Raw genomic sequence first — 9,723 nt, 5'->3', positions numbered from 1 at the left:
ATTAATATAACAGATAATAAAATATTACGTAATTGTTGTTTTCATTCCTTCAATATTACTTAACTGCAGACTAATATAGTGGAGATATTCAAATTAATTAATGAACTGTTAAGTACTTGCAGTCGACAGTAGATGGCGGCTCATATCCTGTAACATCCGCAACATAAATTTGCGGTTTTCAGTTCATTTCGGGGTTTGCAAATCCGGGGTCCTTCAACTTGTTGCTGTTGATTCAAGCATAATATAGGTGAGTAGACCGCCGAGTGCCGTTCATCCAGGTGCTTTTCTACTCCGTTAGAGATCTTTTTCAATCAATTGCTTTCAAAGATTTAAATTTGAGCATCAATATTTTTTTGTAACTTCAAAATTCAACCGCATCGATATTGTCAATGTTGTAAAGCTAAAGCATACTTTGATATCTATCATATTAAATAAAATTCATTAAATTTACGAAAACCTGTGTTTCTCATGAATAATGAGTACAAGCTTCGTGGAAGAGTTAACATCATAGATGGAATCACAAAAAAATTGAGTATATAAAAAATAATCAGGAAATTTTTACTTGGAAAACTTAATTATAAGACAAACACTCTCCCAGTAAATAAGGTTGTCAACCCTTACAGGTATAGAGAGACCGCCTGGAGCGCCTCAACTCCCAGGGCGAAACTAACCTTCTAAACTCATGGTACTTTAATACTTTTGACACCGCAAATGTCAGTCTTATGACATTCCATGTTGATTTATATCATTTTGATTATATTTTCTCACTACATTATTTTGTTGTTGTCATGTTCCGTCCATTTATTCATTAATTAAACCCATGCTAGCCTTTCCAGAAATAGACAGCATGCAGCACGTAAGTAATTTTCTTTTGTACGATAAACTATGGGAAAATCCTCTTGTTTGTTTCTAAAAGTTTCCAGCTATAAACTTCTTTCTTTGCAAATACTTCTTTTTTTATATATATAAAAAACCTCGAGTTTTCTTCAGTTATAATTACCCATTATGTGATAATTAATTAATTATGAAATCATAATTCTTTTCAGATATTTTTATACTTTATTAAAATATTTCATAACTTTAATACACACAGTTTTAGCTTCAATCTACATATTCATGTTCCAATTGCGCGTATTTCACATAAAAACGCCAGCTTTTTTTTTTCAGTGGTACAGGCATTTTTTTCAGCGAATTACGCGAAAACCATAAGTGTCGTAATAATGTAAACGCACTTGTTTAGTTTTAGCTCTGATTTGCATCTGCGGTGTTTCAACGAGCAATTGCAGTTTTTCGAGTTGAAATGAATGAAATGCTTTTATAATATTTTGTTGTTACAACATCGGCGGCGAATTACGCGAAAATCAATATAATAATTTCAAAGACAAGACTGGAAATGCTGACACAGATGATGCAAGAACATGGCTTGTCCAATGAATCGGACGTAAGCGATTAATGCCGCGCTAAATTAAGCGCTGAAACTCTTAGTTATTTCTGGGAAAGAATATGCTTTTTCGCAATACGTTAGCGAAAGGTCAGTTTAGTTTATTTATTTTCTGATTCAGGTGCAAACATTGATTTTTATTTGTCTTATTCAATAATATTATATAAAATTTTCGATTTCAAGTGATTTTAATTTGTGTAAAAATATATTTTGCATGTAAAAAATTGTGAAAATTTATTACAATTTTTAAAACAAATGCAATAACGTCAGTTTAAATGTCAAGCATAGTTAGTCACATATTTAATGATGTTAGATGAATCATCCATTGTGTTTTCTGCGATAAAATAACGCGATAAAATAACAAAAAATGTAAATAAAGTAGAAAATCGTATATTTTTTTGTTTGTTAAATACAAAGTAATTTTTGTATTCTCGGAAAATTTTGAAACCTTGAAAGCACGTTGTGCCTATTTTCTGACTGGTATTTAACATCTGTGATTGAGAGAACGCCTGTCCGAATTTGGCGACCAACGTGGGACAATGTTGTTGCATTTAACGTACCATGCCGTACGTAGGAGATTATTGCAAATTTTCAACGAGGTTGATAATAACGCGTATAGTAAGGAATATTTAATAACAATAGTAAATCTTAATCGTTTTGATATGGTTAGATTCTAATATATTCAGTATTCAAACGATTCAAATGAAAAAGAGATGAGATGAGGTGACATTTAACATGACATAAAAATTTTAGCGATTGTTTATTTTTTATGTGTTGAATGGATATAAAAAAATCAAGTGTACACGACGTGGATATTTGCATACAAACAATGTTGAAATATTAAAAAAATGTAAAGGCAATTTTAAGTATTTTGGTAAATATTAAAAAAAAAGCGGAAGTACGAATAGGAAACCATTAATATTTTACTTCTATTGTTGATCTAAAACATAACTTAAAATTTTTAGCAAATATTAATTTGTTGTACATTTAGACAAAATTATGAAAATCATAATTATCATAAAGTATAAGCAAAATCTATGATATTTAATTTGCATTGTCAATTAATATTGACATTTTAAAATGACATAACATTTTTGTTTATTTTTGCTCATTTCATACATTTTGTGTGGTTGTTAGTTCAAATGTAAACATAGTTATTTTAATACATTTGTTCAAAGTTAAAATATTTGAGAATATTCGAAAAGAGAATTTTAACGTTTTTGAAAAATATTTAAAAATTATTATATGTTTAAATGAAAAATCAATGACATTTAATATTTTTAGCGATTGTTAATTTTTGTGCATTTCGTAAATTTTGAGTGGTAAAGATAGTTATTTGTACAATGTTTATATATTTTACAATATTTATAAAGCTAATTTTTGATGAATATATTCAAAATATCGTAAGTAAAAACAAAAAATCGATGATAGTTAACCTTTTTGTTAATCAAAGATGACATTTAATATGACAGATACAATTTTTTGAAATTGCTTACTTTTTTTTGCGCATTTCGTACATTTTGAGTGTAATATCCAATTGAGAATTAAAAATTGTCAATTGTCTATGTTAAAAGATTTAAGAACATTAGCAAACATTTTTTTTTGGTGAATTTTTAAAATAAAACGATCATTTTAACCTTCATTCGAAATTGACATTTCATATGATATAACATGTTTAACGACTGTTTATTTTTCGCATTTTGTACACCTTCTGTATAATCAAGTACACACGTATACGTATTAATTAAAGAGAATTTTTAACATTTTTTTGGCGATTCTAATAAAACTATAAGTTTTTTTTTATTATGTCATAGTATATTTAATTTACAATCTTCCTGCGCATTAAATATAATTTGTGTTTTGGTAAACTTCCCAATGGAACTTTTTACCATTATATTCTGTAATTTGTTGGTTGGCTGTCGTCTTGCAGATTAACTTCAGTAGTATATTGATGCTCTGCGATTTCACTATTCCCTTTGACTGTGTATCTGCTGCTATCCTTAACACTGTCATTGTCAATTGACTTGGATGAAGATCCATATGCTGAACCTCTTTCATTTGACTGTCCATTCATGATGAACGATGGCCTAATTGCTGCAAACACCAAGAAGCCTCACAAAGGGCCTGGCTTGACCGGGATTCGAACCGGCGCTCACGTAATCGTGGTTAGGTCGACTTAACCATTTGGCTGTTAGTCGCCCTGAACTATACATTTGAAACGAAAATCAATGAGATTTAACTTTAATAAATAATTGAAATTACAAAGACTAAATGTCATTATTGTCAATTTTAATATTTATTCTAATAAATTAAAAATTAATAAATTTAAAAAATTAAACAATGCCTTCTTGATGATTTGCCTACAAAGTTTTTAACAAACTTTTCTTATAAAACCGTTTCATATTTAATTAACTGGTTTTTCATTGACTGATATTCTAATTTGAATTTGATTAAATTCATCACTTGTTAATATGTGCGATGATCCGAGAACATTTGTGAAGATGGATTTAGTTTTTACAATTTAAAGTTACTATGTTGTAAAGTCCACGTAATTTTGTTTTAGAAACGATGAAAATAATGCTGATATGTAGAAGAGAGGCTGCATACAAACGGCGCAGAGAAACGCAAATAGTGGTATGTACAATATAATATGAATAGTTAAGTCGCAGTGAACTAACAACATGTACAGAATGTGTGAACTTTGTGCACTTACATGTAAACCCACAATACACTTTAGCCAGCAATAAATTTAAATGTGAACCGTTTATGGTATTACCTCTGTCTCTCTCTTCCTCTCGCTCAAGCTCTATTCCTATTTCCAGGAGTATAATAGTAATAGCCCAAAGAGTAGGCAGAGGAGCCCATCGTGACTACTATCTGGAGCGATGTATGGCTTCGAGACATCCAAACTATAATTTCGAAATCTAACTGTCCCGACGTTTCGAATTCATACGTTCCACATATCAAAACACACACAAACACCTCCCTTTCATCTTCTCGTAAATACGTTTAAAGTAAATAATCGGTATTAAGTGGACTTGATTTATATTTGTTGGAAAAGCACAAAAAAAAAATGAGAACGAAGATATGAGACTATTCGTTTGAATGTAAATTCCGGTGAGGAATGAGCAATTAGCGGAAGGGCGGCCTTACCGGTTCACGTAATTACTCATTAATATAAATATATTATGGTATCATAAATATATGCTGGGAGGATCAAAGGGAATTCGCGATTTAGCTGAATCCCACTCGAGTGTATATTTCACTGTTCATTGAATTATGCTGCGGCTCCTTTGAATCGCCCACAATTTCGTACAATTATTACCTAATTATATGTCTAACAATACGTTCGTATACGAGCGACTCGTAGGTAAGCCAGAACAGAAGTAACCCAGTTGCATAAGGTTAAACGCTCATTTTATGTCTTTATTACTATTTTTTTAAAACAATCATTTATTTCTATTTATTTATTTATTTGTTTTTCTTAATTGGTACTGTATTGTGTTTTTTTAATTGGTTTCGCCATAAAGATTATTTCTATTCAGACTGCTCTTTCTTCTGAAAATGTTTACTTTGTTATTATAATAAATGTTTTACAGTGAATGGATTTATGACTAAGAAATGTAGATTTTTTTATTACTTTTATTCGATTCTAGAAACTACTTTTTTTTCTAATTTTGAGCTTAAATTGAATCTAATCAATCGGAAAAACTAAAATACCCGGCAGCTGCGATGAGATAATATTTGATTGATATTTCATTCCATCCAATAATTTGATCGGAAATAGGAAAAAGTTTGTGTGTTACAAATCAAGGATTCTCAACCTAAATATTGGTTCTTATTACATTTTCAATTCGTCGCGAAATGACAGCTGTTAACTTGTGTCAAAGCGTTAAAAAATATATACAGTGAAACCTCGCTTAACGAATTTAATCCATTTTTTCTCGTATAGTGAAACATCAAATATACACATAATATCTGTACACCAGTTTTAAAAATGATGTAGCAGGCGCGCAATCTGGGATTTCCCTTCTCGTTAAGCGAGTTATTTTTCTTACAATTCATTTTATTTGTTAAGCGAGGTTCCACTGTATTATAAACAATTGTGTTGCAGTATAATTATAAACGAATACATTGGGTCGCGCGACAAAAACGTTGAGAAACGCTGGTATAAATAACACAATAATGCTTTGATATAAAATTTGTAAAAACTACTTTACATTCTGAAAATATTAATTATAATTATTGTAACATGTATTTACTCTCTCCTCGAAGCCGGCATCCAATTGACTGAAATTAATATCACATGTATCACATTTACCGCATTATTAATTAACATGGAACTAATTGAAAACTAATTATACGTAGATATTAGGTCCAGATAGTAATTATTAATTACTCGGTTGTCAGGTAAATACCTGGTTTGAGTTTATAAATAAATTCAGGTAACTGTGCAAATATTTTAAGTCTCTAAATTATTGTTTAACGACAAAAGGAAAAGACTTAATTAGAATATTTTTTTTAATAAAAATAAATAGAGTATTTACTAACATCGTGTGTTTAGCACTTTTTAAATAAAGTTATAATTAACACATCTAATTATAATTTGTTATGTATAACCGTTATTGTTTATATTATGTTAGGTACTATCTTCCTTACCAAATATTGTACTCCCACTATGCTAATTCACTCCTATATAATAGGATGTTTATGTAATACAAAGGGAGTCTAAGTCTTAGATAGTCTAGCTAATCGCTAGTCCAAGTTAGTTTTAGTCTTAGAGTAGAATCCTGTTTAGACTCATAAAAACCCTAGTAACAAAATTAGCAACTGAAATCTAGACATAGAAGTTATTAATAATATTATAGTGAATAATAAAATGTTTATTATCATAAAAACTCCAACTTCACATCTAGCATTCCTTAAAAACTCCGCTAGGACTCCACAACGACATAACTACAAGATATTTCACAGTGTCCAGAGATATTTGAATCCCGGGACATGGTTCTTGTAATAATTCTGATGTTGATATTAATTCTAATTGAATAGTTATTTGCGTTACTTCTTCTAAATAACTGTGGTTTTCAATGTAGTCTAAGTGCATTAAGTCTACTAATTGCGCTTTTTCTTATAGGGAAATAGTTATTTTCCATTAATGTTACAGCATGATTTTCTTTATCTCTGATGATGCAACTTATTTCTTATTTATTTGTTCTTTAATAACAAAAAAAGACACATCTGTCAATAACATAACTAAAGAACATAATAAGAAATGTCATCAAGTGTTGTTCAGAAACCTTTCTTGTTTACGCGTTTATCCATGAACATAAATAAGAAGATAATCAACTAAAAATAAGAACTAACGTCATCTCATCTACAATAAATCAATATATTAAATGATGTGCATGTAATATGTTGACAGTTGATTATTATAAATATTACGTAAATAAAATGACAGATGATTCAATGACATCTGTCAAAACGAATACAATAATAAATGTGAAATGTAATTAAGGTTGTTTATTCACTAATCTTTTCTGTTTATCGTTTTTAATTTAATTATTTTTTATGTGTAAATTTTGAAAATGTAAACTTTTAATTAATATAAATTTTACTATAATTTAGTTTTCATTGTTCCTTACAAAGATTTTAAAATATTAATACAATTTTAATAAATTATATCTTTGTTTTGGTGACCTAATGACCTTTTCATATATAAAAATCAATAATTTAAATGATGATTTCTTAATATCTCTAGGTTAACATTTGATAATACTGTCAAAATAAAAATATTAATTATATAAAATGACAGATGACATTGACTCAGTCACCTGTCAAAATTAATATAATAATAAATATGAAATGTTTATCGTTTTATTACATTATAATTTAATGTAATTTACTATCATTGTTTTTACTTGTTTGTAGAAGAGATTCCAATAATGTTAGAGCATGATTTTCTTTATCTCTGATTATGCAAATTATTTCTTATTTATTTGTTCTTTAATAACAAAAATATGCAATGAAATAGATTAGGTAAGAATCTAACATGATTTCATTTATAGAAAAATAAATATCTGATATAATGTTGGGAAATGTCAACAAAGAATTATTATATATATGAAATATTAGAAGACACATCTGTCAATAACATAACTAAATAACATAATAAGAAATGTCATCAAATGTTGTTCAGAAAACTTTCCTGTTTACGCGTTTATCCATGAACATAAATAAGAAGGTAATCAACTAAAAATAAGAACTAACGTCATCTCATCTACAATAAATCAATATATTAAATTATGTGTATGTAATATATTGACAGTTGATTATTGTCAATATTACGTAAATAAAATGACAGATGATTCAATGACATCTGTCAAAACGAATACAATAATAAATGTGAAATGTCATTAAGGTTGTTTATTTTAATTTAATTAATTTTTATGTGTAAATTTTGAAAATGTAAATTTTACTATAATTTAGTTTTAATTGTTCCTTACAAAGATTTTAAAATATTAATACAATTTTAATAAATTATATCTTTGTTTTGTACGCGTTTATACATGTAAAAATAAATAAATGACCTAACATATTTTCATTTATAAACATTAATAACTTAAATGATGATTTCTTAATATCTCTAGGTTAACATTTGATAATACTGTCAAAATAAAAATATTACTTATATAAAATGACAGATGACATTGACTCAGTCACCTGTCAAAATTAATATAATAATAAATATGAAATGTTTATCGATTTATTACTGTATAATTTAATGTAATTTACTATCATTGTTTTTACTTGTTTCTAGAAGAGATTCCAAAAAATTAAATTTAATAAACATGTATTATTTCAATTAGTATTCATTTATTTACTTTCAACTTTGATTTTGTACGTGTTTATACATGTAGAAAATAAGAAATCAATCAACTAAAAATAAGAACTAACATCATCTCATTTATATAAATATCAACTGTCGACATTGACATATTACGTATACGAAATGACAGCTAACCCAGTGTCATCTATCAAAGAACGAAATGAAAGAATACAATACGGAATGTCATTAAGGTTTTAATAAATAAAAAGCTTCCGCGTCAATTTGTCGGCTGACATTTGCTGGGCGAGGTAGACAGTCGTAAAAAGTAATTATATGTAATAATAAAGTTCTCTCAAAAGGGTCTCTCTCTAACTCTCTCACTTTCCTCAGCTCAGGCCAGTAAAATCAATGAAGACGTTGCGTGATGAGGAAGAACCTAGCGCCGGTTGACCTGTTAGCAATTTCGCAAACATCGAGCGTGTGTATGTCTCTGAGCAGAAAAAAAAGAAACAAGAAAGTACAGCAATACAGTTTAATGTTGATCGTGCTGAGGATTAGTATCAACTCAAATCTTAGTCTGGGATAATTACTTTTTCTAATTGTAACCTATAAGCATTGATTTGATTATATAAGCTGAATCATTTATATATATATTTTTTTTTTAAGTGCAACAATGATTATAACATTAAATTACCTCCATGCGTACGTATCTGTAATATTAAAAGTACGGGACTTTTCTGTCAATTCAGTTCACCGATAACAACTGTTGAACAACTGCAGAGCCTTCTTTTCTCTTTTGATAATGCGAATATCTACAATTCTCTAGGCAACAATTAGTATTGATTACTTCGACAGACATGTAAGCTAGTATATAATTAAATGCTTGGTAATCACTAAACAGCGATAGCTGTAATGTTCATTTGAGCTGGTAATTATCCACAGTATTAATTTGTTTATTGCTGTTATTATTGTGGTATGCATACATGTGTTATTGAAATTTATTTTTTTTTGTTTCTACTCAATGATGAGTCGGGTATAGTTTTTTTTTGTACCATAACGAATATTCTTCAATTGTTCATTAAATATTAATATATAATTTGAAGTTAGATAACAAGAAAATTATGTATTAACAACGAGAAAATCGTATCCGCTCTCAAGCTAAATATTTCTATTAAATTTGTCTATTTTTTTTTAAATATAATAATTTGTTAATTATTTATAATTTTGACAGGCAACGTCAAATGTCTTATAAAATTAAAAGTAAATAAAATTCTTATATACATTACCTGGTGCTTATATGGAATACCTAGGAATTTATCGATAAATGTTAAGATAACTATAATTTTTTTTTGTTAATAAACATAATATTTATTCCAATGACCACAAAATTACATAAATATTTACACACAAACAACTATGATAATAAAAAAAAATACATACATCATTACATTTAATT

Source organism: Nicrophorus vespilloides, unplaced genomic scaffold (assembly GCF_001412225.1).
Source record: "Nicrophorus vespilloides isolate i.1.1-1 unplaced genomic scaffold, Nicve_v1.0, whole genome shotgun sequence".
Taxonomy (NCBI): Eukaryota; Metazoa; Arthropoda; class Insecta; order Coleoptera; family Silphidae; genus Nicrophorus; species Nicrophorus vespilloides.
Note: the sequence above shows the minus strand (reverse complement) of the source record.